Source organism: Schistocerca nitens, chromosome 6 (assembly GCF_023898315.1).
Source record: "Schistocerca nitens isolate TAMUIC-IGC-003100 chromosome 6, iqSchNite1.1, whole genome shotgun sequence".
Taxonomy (NCBI): domain Eukaryota; kingdom Metazoa; phylum Arthropoda; class Insecta; order Orthoptera; family Acrididae; genus Schistocerca; species Schistocerca nitens.
In genome coordinates, this window is record NC_064619.1 from 145,373,608 (window position 1) to 145,392,245 (window position 18,638).

General features: G+C 44.2%; 1 pseudogene; it reads left to right on the plus strand.

Annotated features, from left to right (window-relative positions):
- The first annotated feature begins 3,847 nt into the window (after positions 1 to 3,847).
- Positions 3,848 to 18,025, plus strand: LOC126263262 (probable protein phosphatase 2C T23F11.1; annotated as a pseudogene).
- The last annotated feature ends 613 nt before the right edge of the window (positions 18,026 to 18,638 follow it).

Genomic DNA, 18,638 nt, shown 5'->3' on the forward strand with positions numbered 1-18,638 from the left:
CAATGTATTTACCTTAATAGTGTTCAAAAGTAAATATATATATATATATATATATATATATATATATATATATATATATCATGACATCCAGTCTTACAAATTTACTGTCTCTGATGGACACACGTCCAGATCATCCGCTCTCAAAACTCCGCCATCTCTCTCCCCACATCCACCACTGCTGGCGGCTCACCTCCAACTGTGCAGCGCTACGCGCTGTTAACAGCCAACTGCCTAACACTACAATAGCAAATTCCAACAATGCTACCCAGCAACAGACTGTACACAGCACAGCCAGTGATTTTCATACAGAGCGCTACGTGGCGGTGGCGTCACCAACATAAGAACCTAAACAGCCTACTTACAATGGCTACAGTCCTTACAAATACTTTCAGAAACGACTTCCTGACACTTAAATCTATACTCGATGTTAACGAATTTCTCTTCTTCAGAAATGCTTTCCTTGCCATTGCCAGTCTACATTTTATATCCTATCTATTTCGACCACCATCAGTTATATTGCTCCCCAAATAGCAAAACTCATCTACTACTTTAAGTGTCTCGTTTCCTAATCTAATTCCCCTGCAGCATCACCCGACGTAATTCGACTACATCCCATTATCCTCGTTTTGCTTTTGTTGATGTTCATCTTTTATCCTCCTTTCAAGACACTATCCATTCCGTTCAACTGCTCTTCCAAGTCCTTTGCTGTCTCTGACAGAATTACGCCGCCTCAGCCCAAGCACGCATTCTGCCTACTGTACCATTTCCTCTTTCAAAACATACATCAGCATAACTACATATTCGACGTAGCTATGTTGTCAGAAATACTTGTTGGGGAGAAAACATTTGCAGACAGTTGACATTAAACACTTCGTAACATTCCTGGTGGACAACAGTAAAACCAGATGAAAAACTGGCTTTACTTGAAACATATTATCTCTCCTACTTTCCCAGTCCCTACGTGTGTTTTAAATGAACATAATATCTGAATTTATTAATCCAAATATATGAAAAAGTTATTCAGTTGAATGATAATGATAAGAATGTGGCAATTTCTCTCCGCGAGAAAAAGTACATTTACAAAGCAGGTGATTTACTCTGCACCAATATGAGATGATACTAAAATGGAACATACAAATAACTAACATCAGCACTTGATAACTCATTCACTACAGACGGATTTTGTAGTACGCTTATACGCGGCACGTTTGGTTCAGTGCCACGCTTGTGTTTACGAGCCAGCTTGTTCAGGCCGCCTAGTTGCACGGTTTGTCCCTGACAGCTCGGAGCTACACCCACGGTCGACGAGGTACAGTGGGAATAGCGGACCCTTATGATGACGTCACAGCCAGTCTGGCAGCAGCTGCCACGACACTCTCGCCTGGTGTTTACTGCTGCGGCCTCGATAGAACGTACAGTAATAACTACCTACAGATCCACTCCCAGTTCATTACTAACTTCCTTACCCACTTTCGTAAAAGTAATGTACTTCGTAATGGTTGAACTGCTCTATAAGTACGAGATTCTGAGTCATTCACAATTGGGATTCCAAGAGAGTCACTACGCTAAACATCAAAGCTATTATCTTGTCGATCGTTTATTAATATACCGGAATGAGAAAATTTCTTATGGAACGACATATTTGTGATATGTGTAAGGTATTCGACTCTGCAAAGCTTAACAGCTCATGGATACGCTTAAAGTTTATGGCTGTCTAGCTGCGGTGAGTTCAGTGCACTTCGTTGAACATGGACTCTGCAGCCGACCACCCCTTCGTGAACTAACAACAGCGTCACTTACGCTTTCAGTGCGCACGGAATAGTCGAGACTGGACCGTGGATAAGTGGAAACGTGTCGCCTGGCCGGATGAGTTACGTTTCTTATTATGCTGGGCAGTTCTTCAGTTGCAAGCAGTGCGTTATTTGGGCAAGGAGGCGTTCCCAGAAAACTGATCCCAAACTATGTCTTTCTTCTTTTTTTTTGTGTCATCAGTCTTCTGACTGGTGTGATGCGGCCCACCACCATTTCCTCTCCTGTCCAACCTCTTCATCTCAGAGCAGTACTTGCAACCAACGTCCTCAGTTATCTGCTTAATGTTCTCCAATCTCTGTCTTCTACTACAGTTTTTTCCCTCTACAGCTCCCTCTAGTACCATGGAAGTCAGTCCCTGATGTCTTAAGGGGTGTAGGACGTCAAACGGGCCGACTTGGAGCAGGAGAGGCACCACAGGACATTTTAATTTCCACTGTCTATAATTTTACAAGTAAATTCATAAAACTTTGTCAGCATGACCAGGAAGGATATCTTCTAAATCCACTCCAGTTTCTTCTTCTATCACGTCGGACAAATCTTCCTCTCATAGAGGCCTTCAGTGTACGCTTTCCACCTACCCGCTCATCCTCAGCATTTAACAATGGAATGCCGGTTGCAGTCTTAATGTTACCACCCTTGCTTTTAATTTCACCGAAGGTTAATTTGACTTTCCTGTATGCTGAAGTCCAACCGACTATCATTTCTTTTTCAATTTCTTCACATTTTTCATGCAGTTTGTAATAATTACATTGGAAACAGTATTATGACAGCCGGTTATAAAATCTATTCAAAATGATTAAATCAAAGACTGAAACCAATTAGGGTAACCTTATTGCTTGAGAGAGAACGTGGCCTTATCCAAGCCGCTCATGCATTGATAATGTGCTCGTAGTGAGCCACATTATTGAGAAACAGAGAGAATTCAAAATAGAAACGTATCAATCGCTTGAGGAGGAGGATTTGTGGGAGATGCAGGTTGAGAGCGGCTACCCCAGGCAATTAATCAGTGTTCTTAGAAGTCGGTATAATCGTACAAAGATATTCATAGAAAGCAATGAAGAACTGAGTAAACCAATAAATGTTAATAGGGGCCTAGGTTAAGGCTGCTGTTTAATATTATATTAGGGGGTTGGGTTGGTTTGTTTGGGGAAGGAGACCAAACAGCTAGATCATCGGTCTCATCGGATTAGGGAAGGTCGGGGAAGGAAGTCGGCCGTGCCCTTTCAAAGGAACCATTCTGGCATTTACCTGGAGCGATTTAGGGAAATCACGGAAAACCTAAATCAGGACGGCCGGACGCGCGATTGAACCGTCGTCCGCCCGAATGCGAGTCCAGTGTGCTAGCCACTGCGCCACCTCGCTCGGTAATATTATATTGACAGCATCCTACGAGAGCGGGTAGGTGAGTCATATGCTTTTCAACCAGAACGTCAGAAAAAACTAAACACTCTTTTATTTGTGGACGACCAAGCAATCTTTGGGAAAACACAAGATGAACTGTAGATCCTGGTACACAGCTAAAATTTCCAGCTAACCTTATCAAAAGATCTTCACAATCAAAATCACAGTAATGGTATTCCGGCTGAAGCATCCTGTAGTAACTAACACTGTCGCTGCTGGAAATATAACAGAACAAATAAGCCATTTTAAGAATCTAGGCTGAGATAGATCACAGCGTTGCAGTAAAGGGAAACTGGTTAAGTACGGACTAATGTGTGGAACAATAAGAAGAACATTTAGAAATAAGCTTCCCAAAGATACTTCATTGAAGTTTATCCCTAGTTAAATACATGTGAGGGAAGCACGGGTAACGAGGAAAAAAGAACGAAACCGAATACAAGCAGCAGGAATGAGATTGCTAAAATAAGCAAAAGGATCTACAAGACAGGACAGAATAAGCAATGTATATATTCGTTAGCAGATAAACATCTTTGCTCTAAATAGTAAGCTAAGCGATTACAGAAAAGAAATGCGAAAATCACATCGATGGGATGGTGGAAAATTGACTACCCACTGTGGCATGGTCCTATATACCATGGGGGAGAAGTCAGCCGACGAGGAAAAGATAGAAGGTTGCTGGAACGGATCAGAGGCTCAATTATTGGATGAAATAAGAAGAAGTCAGTAGGTAAGTGGAATTTTATCTCGTACCCTAAAATCGTCAGAGTTAAATTCTGAGTTGAGAGTAGTCCAACAGATCGTTTGCTACTGGGATGGTTGTCGGCCGGCAGGGAGGCAGGGACATGTCAGCCTCGGTAGCTGAGGGATCAGCGCTGAGGATTGCTAAGTGAAGGGCCCCAGGTTCGATTCCCGTACGGGGCGGAGATATTCTCTGCTCGGGGACCGGGTGTTCTGTTGTCCTTACGTTCGTTTCATCAGAAATAGCACCCGACTGTTGAGAAGGCTGGATGGGTACTTCCCAAAAGTTGACAAAAAAAGATACTCGCGAAGCACAGTGATCTTAAAGGACAGCCTAGCGACTTCTGACTGGTAAATATTTTCTGGTTTATTACTCTATCGCGAAATCTGTGCACCCCTCAAATCTGGCATCCAGTACCGCTACAACTGTTTGCTGAAGCTGTTCATTCACCTTCTCAGAAACGAGCACTTTCATCGAAACTGATGAAAGGTGCTGACGGGATCATGCATCTTCCGGCACGCGCTCAAATGAGAGCAACGGTACCCCGTTGTGGACCCGAAGCTCCACGTTAAAGAGCTCCCTGTCGCCAATTACCGCCTCGGTCACGGTCGCTCATACGGCAGGCGGCGTCCAATCTCCGCTCCGGTGGCCGGCAAAAAGGGTCTCCGCGGAGCTCACACTGCTCTGGAGGCCGACGCCACTGCCGGCCCATTCAGACGCGAGGTAACTGGCCCCCGGCCCGTCGTGCGTCCGATCGCCGGCGTATTACGCTCGATAATTTTGAGCCGTTTTTGCCGTCGCCGGGCCCGTCGGCAGGCGTCCAGCTCGTGACGTCATTATTAGGTTTCTTTTTTTGTCGTTATTATCGGCCGGGCGGCCAGTGGCATCACTTACGAGAGACATTACGACTGCCAGTTGCTATCTAGCCGGGTAGTAATTCCTTCCCCTTCTCGGCGGTTACGGCTGAACCGGAGGAGAAGAACGCGCCAACATTTGGACCGACGGGTTTTCATAGCTTCCAGACATCTTGCCGACTCGCCCGTGCCACCTGTGTGAAGGTACTTTCCTTCATTTGATTTGGTTTGTGCCAGAAACTTGAAAGTAATATGAAAACATACACACACGAGTATCGCAAGAAAGATAATGTACACATCAGTTTAAAATTACACATAAACATTTTTGATAGACTGCTTCCGTTACAGCAACCCTACATCTACATCTACATCTACATACATACTCCGCAATCCACCATACGGTGCGTGGCGGAGTGTACCTCGTACCACAACTGGCATCTTCTCTCCCTGTTCCACTCCCAAACAGAACGAGGGAAAAATGACTGCCTATATGCCTCTGTACGAGCCCTAATCTCTCTTATCTTATCTTTGTCGTCTTTCCGCGAAATGTGAGTTGGCGGCAGTAAAATTGTTCTGCAGTCAGCCTCAAATGCTGGTTCTCTAAATTTCCTCAGTAGCGATTCACGAAAAGAACGCCACCTTTCCTCTAGAGACTCCCACCCGAGTTCCTGAAGCATTTCCGTAACACTCGCGTGATGATCAAACCTACCGTAACAAATCTGAATTGCTTCTACGTCCTCCCTCAATCCCACCTGATAGGGATCCCAAACGCTAGAGCAGTACTCAAGAATAGGTCGTATTAGTGTTTTATAAGCGGTCTCCTTTACAGATGAACCACATCTTCCCAAAATTCTACCAATGAACCGAAGACGACTATCCGCCTTCCCCACAATAGCTTGTCCCACTTCATATTGCTCTGCAATGTTACGCCGAAATATTTAATCGACGTGACTGTGTCAAGCGCTACTCTACTTATGGAGTAGTCAAAAATTACAGGATTCTTTTTCCTATTCATCTGCATTAATTTATATTTATCTATATTTAGAGTTAGCTGCCATTCTTTACATCAATGACAAATCCTGTCCAAGTCATCTTGTATCCTCCTACATTCACTCAACGACGACACCTTCCCGTACACCACAGCATCATCAGCAAACAGCAACACATTGTTATCCACCCTATCCAAAAGATCATTTATGTAGATAGAAAACAACAGCGGACCTATCACACTTCCCTTGGGCACTCCAGATGATACCCTCACCTACGATGAACACTCACCATCGAGGACAACGTACTGGGTTCTGTTACTTAAGAAGTCTTTGAGCCACTCACATACTTGGAAACCAATCCTATATGGCTATATGCTCGTACCTTAGTTAGGAGTCTGCAGTGGGGCACCGAGTCAATCGCTTTCCGGAAGTCAAGGAATATGGCATCCGCTTGATGCCCTTCATCCATAATTCTCAAGATATCATGAGGAAAAAGGGCGAGTTGCGTTTCGCAGGAGCGATGCTTTCTAAAGCCGTGCTGATGCATGGACAGCAACTTCTCTGTCTCAAGGAAATTCATTATATTCGAACTGAAAATATGTTCGAGAATCCCGCAACAAACCGATGTTAAGGATATTGGTCTGTAATTTTGAGGATCCGTCCTTCTACCCTTATTATATACAGGCGTCACTTGTGCTTTTCTCCAGTCACTCGGGACTTTACGTTGGGCAAGAGATTCGCGATAAATGCAAGCTAAGTTAGGAGCCAATGCAGTAGAGTACTCTCTGTAACACCGAATTGGAATCCATCCTATTCGGAACCCGGTAGCAGTTGGAGTCTCACAGCTTCTAGGTGCAACAAAAATTTTATTTTCAATATTACAATAGCTACTGAGCAAATTTGAAAATGTCAAACTCTGTCACAGTCAGCCCATTAAGAAGTATAGGTTGATGTTAAAAGCTTAATGCTATAAGACTAGTACTAGAGTTACAAACTGTGTGTTTGTGTTGAGGCAACGTAATTGATGGAGCGCAAATACCTGTAATTCATTCATACAGCATATGAGAATGAGAGCACTTGGCAACTTCCAACCAACTTCACTCACAATTTCAGACTTTTACGAAACTTTTTCTAGTTCAGCCTCCCCCCCCCCTTCCTAAAAAAATGATGAATGAAAAAAATTACATCTTACTACGTTTCCACTGTTCATGCAGTCGAACTTCAGCATCAGACATAACGCTTTAATTCACTACGTCTTTACTACCGAATCTATCCGCAACACAGTTTGCAGACAGTATCCACATATATCACTGAATCCATTAACAAAATTATATCACAAAATTACATCACGCAAATCTAAAGCTGTAAATTAAGTTAAACACTTAGGGATTACAATTACGAATAACATAAATTGGATCGATCATATTGATAATGCTGGGGGTAAAGCAAACAAAAGACGGCGATGTACTGACAGAACAGGTAGTACATGCAACAGGGCTGCTAATGAGACTGCTTGGACACGCTTGTCCCTCCTCTTCCGGATTGTTGTTCTGCGGTGTGGGATCCGTATCAGATAGGATCGACAGAGGACATCGGAAAAGGTCAAAGGAGGACAGCTCGTTCTGCACTATCGCGAAATAGGGGAGATAGTGCAACGGACGTGATGCGTGAATTGGGATGGCAATCATCAAAACAAATGCGTTTTTGGTTGCGGCAGCGTCTCGTCATGAAGTTCAATCACCACCTTTCTGTTCCAAATGCGAAAATATTTTGTCGGTGCCCGGCTATATAAGGAGAAATGATCACCATAATAAAATAAGAGAAATGAAAGCTTTCACGGAAAGACTTCAGTGTTCGTTTTCCCCCCGCGCCACTATTCGAGAGTGGAACGGTAGAGAAATTGTCTGAAGGCGGTTCGATGAATCCTGTGCCCTGCACTGAACTGTGAATTGCAGAGTAATCATGTAGATGCTAATAAAGATGTAGATCATTGTATGCCACACAGTTCAGAAGTGAAAAACTAAGTTTTCCTAGGAATGGAACACAAAATAACTGGTCTATATTTATCCATTGTTCATAATGAGAGCACTTAATGGCAACGAACAAATTTTAATCATAATTTCGAACCTTTCCTAATTTTTTCTCGCTTACATGATTCTACATGTACATCTACATGATTACTCTGCAATTCAAAATAAAGTTCCCGGCAGAGGATTCATCGAACCTCTTTCAAGTTATTTCACTACCGTTCCAATCTCGAAAAGCGCGGAAAAAACGAACACTTAATCTTTCCGTGCCATTTCCAATTTCTCTTATTTCATTATCATGATCATTCTTTCGTGAGTAGGTGAGCGCCAACAAAATATTATCACACTCTGAGGAGAAAGCTGGTGGTTGAAATTTCATGAGAAGATCCTGCAGCAACGAAACACGTTGCACACTCTCCCTTACTTCGCGATAATACAAAACGAGCTGCCCTCAATTGAAGTTTTTCGATGTCCTCCTCCTTCCTCCGCAGATTCCACACCACACACCCTTACTCCAGAAGAGGGCGAATAAGCAGTCTCTTTAGTATAGCTGTTGGAGTTTCCAAGCGTTCTGCCAATAAATCTCAGTCTTCGATTTACTTTCCCCACAACTTTATGCATATGATGGTTCCAATTTAAGTTATTCATAATTGTCGAATATATAACATTTTACTTGACTAGAAGAAGGGATCGGTTGGTAGGACATGTTGTGAGGCATCAAGAGATCACAAATTTAGTATTGGAGGGCAGCGTGGAGGGTAAAAATAGTAGAGGGAGACCAAGAGATGAATACACTAAGCAGATTCAGAAGGATGTAGGTTGCAGTAGGTACTGGGAGATGAAGAAGCTTGCACAGGATAGAGTAGCATGGACAGCTGCATCAAACCAGTCTCAGGACTGAAGACCACAACAACAACAACAACAACGTAACACTTTAACTCCTTTGTAAACTAATCAAAGGTTGGAAGCTCCTTTATAAACAGGAGTTAGATTCTTTAAAGAATAGGCTCTATACTGGAACTTACAAATGCAGTTCAACGAAAGCGATAAATTTAAAACGTACCCAATAATTTCGATATCGTTGCTCTTCTAGAAGATTCTTACTTGGTAGCAAAGAAATATACAGGACATATTATGAGGGAGCGCAGAATCGGCGACTGTGTGGGCGTTAAGAACCTTACAGGTAGAGCAGGTTCAAATGGATGAGAGTCGTAGCAGAGATGAAGAGGCTTGCATGTGATAGAGTAGCGTGGAGAGCTACATCAGGCCAGTCTTCAGACTAATGGCGATAACAAAAACAACATAACGAGTGAATCTTAGACCAGAAACGCCGCACGCTGCGCATGACGTCGTTATATTGTGCACCATCATCTGACACGTGGCATCATCCATTTCAAGGCGACTTCTGGAATACGGTTCAATGTATCTTTTTCTTAGCTGTGGTATTTCCAGTATATGTTTCTTTAATGACGACATCAAAATACTGTTCAGTGTTTGGTTGCACCGAAAGCTACGTGAAAGGAAGTAATATTTCTTTCCATTGGTAAGTTGATTTAAAAGTAGAAGAAAACGGCAAACACATTTTTTGGGATTAAATCAGTGAATTTACGCACTGAAGACAAAGAATGATGTTGTAACCAAACAGATGCAAATGACCTATCTCAATGTATTTGTGTCTAAATTCGTATATATATATATATATATATATATATATATATATATATATATATATATATATATATAGGGCTATTACAAATGATTGAAGCGATTTCATAAATTCGCTGTAGCTCCATTCATTGACATATGGTCACGACACACTACAGATACGTAGAAAAACTCATGAAGTTTTGTTCGGCTGAAGCCGCACTTCAGGTTTCTGCCTCGAGAGCGCAGTGAGACAAAATGGCGACAGGAGCCGAGAAAGCGTATGTCGTGCTTGAAATGCACTCACATCAGTCAGACATAACAGTGCAACGACACTTCAGGACGAAGTTCAACAAAGATCCACCAACTGCTAACTCCATTCGGCGATGGTATGCGCAGTTTAAAGCTTCTGGATGCCTCTGTAAGGGGAAATCAACGGGTCGGCCTGCAGTGAGCGAAGAAACGGTTGAACGCGTGCGGGCAAGTTTCACGCGTAGCCGCGGAAGTCGACGAATAAAGCAAGCAGGGAGTTAAACGTAACACAGCCGACGGTTTGGAAAATCTTACGGAAAAGGCTAAAGCAGAAGCATTTCTTAAACAGGAGATTGGAAAACCGATGGATCGGTCGTGGTGGAGATCATGATCAACAATTCATGTCATGGCCTCCACGCTCTCCCGACTTAACCCCATGCGATTTCTTTCTGTGGGGTTATGTGAAAGATTCAGTGTTTAAACCTCCTCTACCAAGAAACGTGCCAGAACTGCGAGCTCGCATCAACGATGCATTCGAACCCACTGATGGGGACATGCTGCGCCGAGTGTGGGAGGAACTTGATTATCGGCTTGATGTCTGCCGAATCACTAAAGGGGTACATATCGAACATCTGTGAATGCCTAAAAAAACTCTGTGAGTTTTTGTATGTGTGTGCAAAGCATTGTGAAAATATCTCAAATAATAAAGTTATTGTAGAGCTGTGAAATCGCTTCAATCATTTGTAATAACCCTGTATATATATTCCACATCTCCACCTAATCCACTGGATCGATTCAACCAAATTTGGTACACACATCCCTTACTGCCAGAAAACAATCGCTGTAGGGGTAAAAATCACCTACCTATCGTAATTCAGGAGCTGTGAAGTCATAAACGATGAGAGATGTGAAATACTGCCGCATCGAGCATGACGTTTAAATTTGTTACTTATTTTCTACTAACTTTATTTGCAACGCATTTTGCAGGCAGTACCCACGTTTCCGTTGAATTTACCTACAAAGTTATGTCATTGTACGACGCATAGATCAGGAGATATGACGCGATAAACACTAAGATGCGTGAAAAATTGCCACATCATGCATGAGTTTAAATATTTTACTTCTTTGCTATTATTTCGATTTGCAACGTATGTCGCTGGCAGTATCCACATATGCCGCTGAACGTACCTACTCAAATACGCCATTGTACGCCACATAATTCAAGAGATATGACGTCATAAACACTTAGGTACGTAAAAAAATGCCGCCCCAAGCGTGAAATCTTAATGAATTTATTCTTTAGTACTGAGACACTCCTGCAGTCAAGTCAGCTTAAGGACATTCCTCGTCCGCAGCTCGTGGCCGTGCGGTAGCGTTCTCGCTTCCCACGCCCGGGTTCCCGGGTTCGATTCCCGGCGGGGTCAGGGATTTTCTCTGCCTCGTGATGACTGGGTGTTGTGTGCTGTCCTTAGGTTAGTTAGGTTTAAGTAGTTCTAAGTTCTAGGGGACTGATGACCGTAGATGTTAAGTCCCATAGTGCTCAGAGCCATTTGAACCATTTTTTGACATTCGTCAACTGGCAGCGGTTATGACAGCTTTCAGCTGCGAAGCGCGAACAACTGCAGGCGAAAACAATAGCCGACTATAGAGCTAAAAACAGGCGTTGCCATAGAGACGTTTACAAATCGCGTTGTAGACACGTGAAGTAGTTGCGCCCAGCGTACGGAAACTGTCAGGGATCAGCTATTAATCTGGATAGTGTAGTTATGCGTTTGTATATTTTGCATATTTATTTGGACGACTGTTTCATAATTTCAAAGGTGTGTTAACGAATACTTGGATATGAAATTTTTTTCTATACTTCACTGCAAACACAGTTCATTTTTTTGTCCTCGTTTCTAAGAGAACAGTGACAAAATGAATACCCGGGTAATGCTGGGTTTGTCAGCTAGTAATACAATGTTACGAACCCAGTGATAAAGGCCAGTACTGGGAGTCACGGTTCCGACCCCCATGGCGGAACTTCAACAGAATGGGTGAGATGTGGGTGAGTGGGCGGAGGCAGGGGGTTGGGAAATGAGGACCTCCCGTTCGTGTGACACATCCATCGTGGCGTTTGGCAGAATGGTGCTGAAATTTGGTATCTATGTGGCATCATTAACCCACTTTACACCTCACATGAACATGTGAACTCTCGTCTTCTTTGGGATGTGTCGACACCTTGCTGTTTGAAGCCCCGCCGAGCCCGAGGGTGAAGTTGCACGGCTTCGTGCTTCTGCATAAAATGTCTCAAATGGCTCTGAGCACTATGAGACTTAACTTCTGAGTTCATCAGTCCCCTAGAACTTAGAACTACTTAAACCTACCTAACCTAAGGACATCACACACATCCATGCCCGAGGCAGGATTCGAACCTGCGACCGCAGCGGTCGCGCGGTTCCAGACTGCAGCGCCTAGAACCGCTCGGCCAACCCGGCCGGCCGCTTCTGCATCATTGAAGAGGATGGTTGTAGGCACCTTTGAACCAAATGGGGGAAAATAACGGTGTTTTCAGAAACGCGATCCTTTAATTATTTTACGCAGAGTAGTTCAGGGGAAAATCTGGTTTTTTCATAAAAATGTGAATATTCTTCAATATCGGTTTATAAACTGAGCTGGAAAATATGTCTTATAAAACTCTGCAATAAAATAATTGTAGTCTCGCTCCAGATAGGTGTACATCAACAACATCTAACTTTGTATAGCACTGTTACCCACCCAACCCCTCACCTTTTTTCCTGTTACAGTCGCCAATAGCGTTTGGGAAGAAAGAATGATGGTAAGCATTCGTGCGACCTCTAAACTGCCTTCATGGTCTTTTCGCGAGATACTTGTTATGTAAATAAAACCGCCGTTTCTTGCTGCAGCTTTATTTTTTCCAGACGCATTTCACCTTTTTCTTGCTCTAAGAAATCTTCAGTGGGATCTATATCGATACAGTTTCGTTATTTTTACATTATAAACAGTTAATTTGACTTTTTTATGTAATTAAGTAATTATTTAGAGTTTGCTGTGATCTGCACTACCACTTTATCTTGGAAACATAAGCACAATTTTGTATTATGAACTTTTTCACACTGTTTGATAATCTAAAAATAACAAAACTGCATCGTTATAGATCCCACTGCAGATGCCTTAGAGCAAGAAAAAGGCGACACGCGCCTGAGAAAAATAAATTAAGTTGCAGGAAGAAAAGGTGGTTTTATTTACGTGCTTGCTGCGGAGGATGGCCACGCAAACAAACTTGTTTTCCACGAGATGTACGGAGGAGGAAGCAAGACACTGCTTGTTCCCTCTAGGAAACTACGATCACGCCACACCATGAAGTACAAGTCCTCTCTTGCAGCTGGCCGGAGTGGCCGAGCGGTTCTAGGCGCTACAGTCTGCAACCGCGTGACCGCTACGGTCGCAGGTTCGAATCCTGCCTCGGGCATGGATGTGTGTGATGTCCTTAGGTTAGGTAGGTTTAAGAAGTTCTAAGTTCTAGGGGACTGATGACCACTGCAGTTAAGTCCCATAGTGCTCAGAGCCATTTTTTGAACCTCTCTTGCAATGACTGCGACCATAGTTGTAAGAGCGTCTCAATGACGCTTTCGAACTTAGTAGAGGAACATGTGATGAAGCTCACGATATGATACACGGTCCAGTAACGTTAATGTGACCATCGCTTATGTTCGACGTCAGTGTGCAATAACTATTCACAAGCGGTAGATGGCAGCACTAGCAGTGGAGGACATACAAAGCGTGTGTGTGTGTGGGGGGGGGGGGAGGGGGGGGGGGATCGCTGAAAACAGTGCAGTTGTTGTCGTAATGAGGAAACAATGATTTATCTGACATCCAAAAGGACATGATCATTGGCTTCTGAACGAAGGGTGGAAGCATTTTCCGAAACTGCTAAGCTAGAAAACTGTTCGTCTGCCACCTTGTTTGAAGTATACCGTACATGGCAAAGTGACGCTATCCAAAACAGGCGCAACGGGCCATAGATGATACCGGTGAATGACGGCAGCGGAGGTGTATACGAGCTAACAGACATGCAGCTGTTGAACAACTGACCACCAAGATGAACCAAAGGCTACCAACAGTGTCTGCTCGGCGACTGTTCAGCGAACGTTGCTGCGTGTGTTCCTCCGCCGCAGCCCGCTGGATCGTGTATCCGAGCTGACTGCCGTTCATCGGCGACGAAGACTGGAATTTGCAGTCCAGTCTCGCTACTGGACGTCTGGCGAGTGGCGACTGGTATCCTCTTCAGATGAATCATTTTGTGTTGCTCCATCGGACAGATGGTCGTTGGCAAGTACGGCGTGAAACGTCTGAAAGCAAGCTCCTTGCAACAGTTATGGTCTGGGAATGTTTTCGTGGCGTTGCCTGGGCGATCTCGTCATTCTGGAAGGCACGGTGGATCAACAGAATTACGCATCTGTTCTTGGGGACCATGTCTACCCCCACATGCAGTTTCTTCGTCCTTGGCGCGATGGCATCTATCAGCAGGACGATGGAACGTGTCACGCAACTTGCTGCGTACGCGCGTGGTTCGAAGAGCACCAGGATCTACATCTACATCCATACTCCGCAAGCCACCTGACGATGTGTGGCGGAGGGTACCTTGAGTACCTCTATCGGTTCTCCCTTCTATTCCAGTCTCGTATTGTTCGTGGAAAGAAAGATTGTCGGTATGCCTCTGTGTGGGCTCTAAATCTCTCTGATTTTATCCTCATGGTCTCTTCGCGAGATATACGTAGGAGGGAGCAATATACTGCTTGACTCTTCGGTGAAGGTAAGTTCTCGAAACTTCAACAGAAGCCCGTACCGAGCTACTGAGGGTCTCTCCTGCAGAGTCTTCCACTGGAGTTTATCTATCATCTCCGTAACGGTTTCGCGATTACTAAATGATACTGTAACGAAGCGCGCTGCTCCCCGTTGGATCTTCTCTATCTCTTCTAGCAACCCTATCAGGTACGGATCCCACACTGGTGAGCAGTATTCAAGGAGTGGGCGAACAAGTGTACTGTAACCTACTTCCTTTGTTTTCGGATTGCATTTCCTTAGGATTCTTCCAATGAATCTCAGTCTGGCATCTGCTTTACCGACGATCAACTTTATATGACCATTCCATTTTAAATCACTCCCAGATAATTTATGGAATTAACTGCTTCTAGTTGCTGACCTGCTATATTGTAGCTAAATGATAAGGGATCTTCCTTTCTATGTATTCGCAGCACATTACACTTGTCTATATTGAGATTCAACTGCCATTCCCTGCACCATGCTTCAATTCGCTGCAGATCCTCCTGCATTTCAGTACAATTTTCCATGGTTACAACCTCTCGATATACTACATCATCGTCCGCAAAAGCCTCAGAGAACTTCCGATGTTATCCACAAGGTCATTTATGTGTATTGTGAATAGCAACGGTGCTACGACACTCCCCTGCGGCACACCTGAAATCACTCTTACTTCGGAAGACTTCTCTCCATTGAGAACGACATGCTGCGTTCTGTTATCTACGAACTCTTCAATTCAGTCACACAATTGGTCTGATAGTCCATGTGCTCTTACTTTGTTCATTAAACGACTGTGGGGAACTGTATCGAACGCCTTGAGGAAGTCAAGAAACACGGCATCTACCTGGGAACCCATGTCTATGGCCCTCTGAGTCTGTGGATCAGTTAACCGTACTCGTTTGGCCACCAAACTCCCAGGATTTAAACCTATCCGAGAACGTATAGGCCCACCTCGATCGAGATGTTCGCGTCTCGTAATCTCAACCGAGAAACCCAGCGCAGTTGGCCAAGCCGCTGGTTCCGGCGTGGCTCCACGTGTGTCGGCACCCTCCAGAACCTCACTGACTCTTTACCTGCACGTCCACGCTGCAGGAGGCAGTTATTCAGGTTTTTGACAGGTGATCACGTCAGTGTGACTGGACGGCGTGTAACCGAATAAAGGTCTGCTCAGTCCTGTCTGTTCCACATTTAAGACGGTGGACTTAACGAGACCAGAAAACAAAAGGACTTCGCTGGTACGTATTTAGATGGTACTTTGATCCTCGGAATGCATATACAAAGCTACACGTATGTGTTCCTAACAACAGGTTCAATAATCCACGGCACGTTCGCTCCTCAGGCATTGCCCATGGGAACACTGCATGGCCAGTTACTTTCACCCGTGTCCGGACCGGCAGAGAGCTACGTGACGTGCCTACCCGTGCGTTCCGCAATTATTCACGTTTATCTGGCAGCCGGGCGACTTCCGAGGGCGGCGCCAGAGCGCGCAGATAGCGTCTCAGCGGTGAAGGGCGAGGCGCCAGAATGGGGTGGCATTCCTCCGCTAATTACTCCGCCGAGCGCGCAAACACCGCCATCTTTAATTACACGCTATTCGGAAAAGTGCTGCCCCTCGTAACACTAATTTTCCGCTCCGGACTTACGTCACGGCTCGCGCTGCCTCAGCTGACCGCCGCTGCTCGGCTGGCAAAGTGGAACTGCGCCGGCCTGGGAGTACAAACAGCTTCGCACCAGTGAGCGACTGATTTCTCGGCAACTACCACGGCTCCTAATCGCAAATGCTTGTCTTAGCACGGTAGCGTTTTAATAAGCACAGTTGTATTCCGCTTACTGCTAGTCGATAAGGTGGAGTTTCGCGTTGGTGGGAAGTGCATAACATATGAAGTGTAATACAGTACCCTAAGCAGCCCTGACTTTCCCCATTACTCTTTCTCTAACGCAATAAAAGAAAATGGTGATGATTATGACAGATGTACTTTCTTCTCTGTCACAGTCCTCCCATTTGGAACAAAATTTAAAATGACTTTTTTCGGTTAAATCTTGTCTGTCTAGTATTCATTCTTCTTTTTAACTTTTTATCGTCTTTATTGTAGCCAACAGACGTATTCTCTCAGTTGCTACTAATGCACAATGCAGGATGAAAATAAGGTCTTTGCCTGCTAACAAAAGTTTTCTATTTATTCTAGGTTTAGTAATAGTAAAATACGTGTTATGAAGTAAAAACTATTCTAAGGTAACGTGCTAACATACAGGTTGACTCTACTCTATAAGAGTCAACCTATACTTTGTACACAACCGCGGGCTCAAAATGTCAAAAAAAAAAAATGGTTCAAATGGCTCTAAGCACTAAGGGACTTAACATCTGAGGTCATCAGTCCCCTAGACTTAGAACTACTTAAACCTAACTAACCTAAGGACATCACACACATCCATGCGCGAGGCAGGATTCGAACCTGCGGCCGTAGCAGCAGCGCGGTTCCGGACTGAAGCGTCTAGAACCGCTCGGTCACAGCGGCCGGCTTCAAAATGTCAGTTTTTGACAAAATAGCATGATGTGCTAACAATTTTGCTAAACCTGAACCCAATAATAACTCTGGCTTTCGGAGTGTGAAATGTTATATGTTTCCTCGGTTTCTTGAACTAAAAGGTAAATTACATGTTATCTTCTGTCTTTCAGTGTCCGAAAATATTTTGAATTATAGGAAAACTTTTCCCGAAGGCGGTCGAAGATCCGGCAGCATTGGTGGCTTCTGGTACCTCCTTTAAGATGGGTTGGGACAGATAGTTTCGGAACCAGTGACAACCAAGAAGTCCTTGTGTTGTCAAAATTGTAATCTTAAGTTGGACTCCAGTTGCAAGCAATATTCTCACATGCAAATTGTGTCGTTACCTGATGCCCCAGGAACTGCCTTTTTTGATGTGTACCATGAACGCAGAGGTGCCTGCATCGCACAGTACGCTGTTACCCACCTCCACTATTGTGCGCAGGCCAGAAGACAAGGCAGGTAACATCCCTGAAGTTTTGCGTAAAGGTTTTCTAGATTTGGACAGTAAATGCTTCCATGTAAAGGACTGCGTGATTAACTCGCTGGCACAACAGCTACAGCAACTCTTATCAAGGATTCTGAGTTGTACTGTACAATCTCGGTGATTCACGAGGCCTGGCTTGTGTAAATGGGCATATGGAACCACTTTCACAAGATGACAAACCTCAATGGGTTCAACGGCAATCTTACATTATCAGCCGCTCTTGGAGACTTTAGCTTCAAGAAGAATCAAAAAAGCACCAGAGGAGGAACAACTGTATACCCTGAAGTGGACGTAGGTGCTGTCGCAACGGAATGGGAATTCATTGTTATACCTTGTGATGAAATTTGGGACGTTACGACTAATGAGGACGTGGTGACATTTATTAGAATGCGAGTGGGTACTGGAATGGAAGATACCTGCCACGACCTGATGATGCGCTACCCCGCTCCTTAGTACCAAATGCGTGGCTTAGAGTGTGTCTGCTTTGTCTGCTTTCCTTACGAAAAAGTTTACTACCGCCTTTGTGATCACTGTGCTAAGCAGGTGCAGTGGACAGAGACTGGATTGCTCCATTGATGACTTATTCCTGCTTTATAGGGTGTTTGAATGTGTAAGGCTTTAGCTGTGGAGTTCTTGAATAAGTGTAAAATTGTTTGAACTTCAGGAGGATGCTTAAAGCACTTCAAATGTCTAGATCAGTCTTATGCAGTTCAGTGCTTTGTGGGGATCAATAACTGTGCCTGCTGAATCTGCTCGGTACAGCTATGCGGTTTGTTGCAAATGGTAGCTTCATTCATAACGCTTTTCCAGGATACACATTCATATGTGATTCATTTGTTTGCTTAGAATGTCTAGGCGATCCTCAATTTCTGTTCAAGTCTTTGCCAACATCTCTATCGTAACCGCCTCTCAGTATCTTGTGTTCGTGTCGTAAAAGTTTGTACATCGTAAACTGGTGAACTCAACACGTAACCCTGCAAAGAGATTTGAGAAGGGTAATGTCTGGTGAAAGTGGTGGCCATGATGCTGCACCGTCTCTACCGATCCGTCTGCCCAGAAGTGTTTC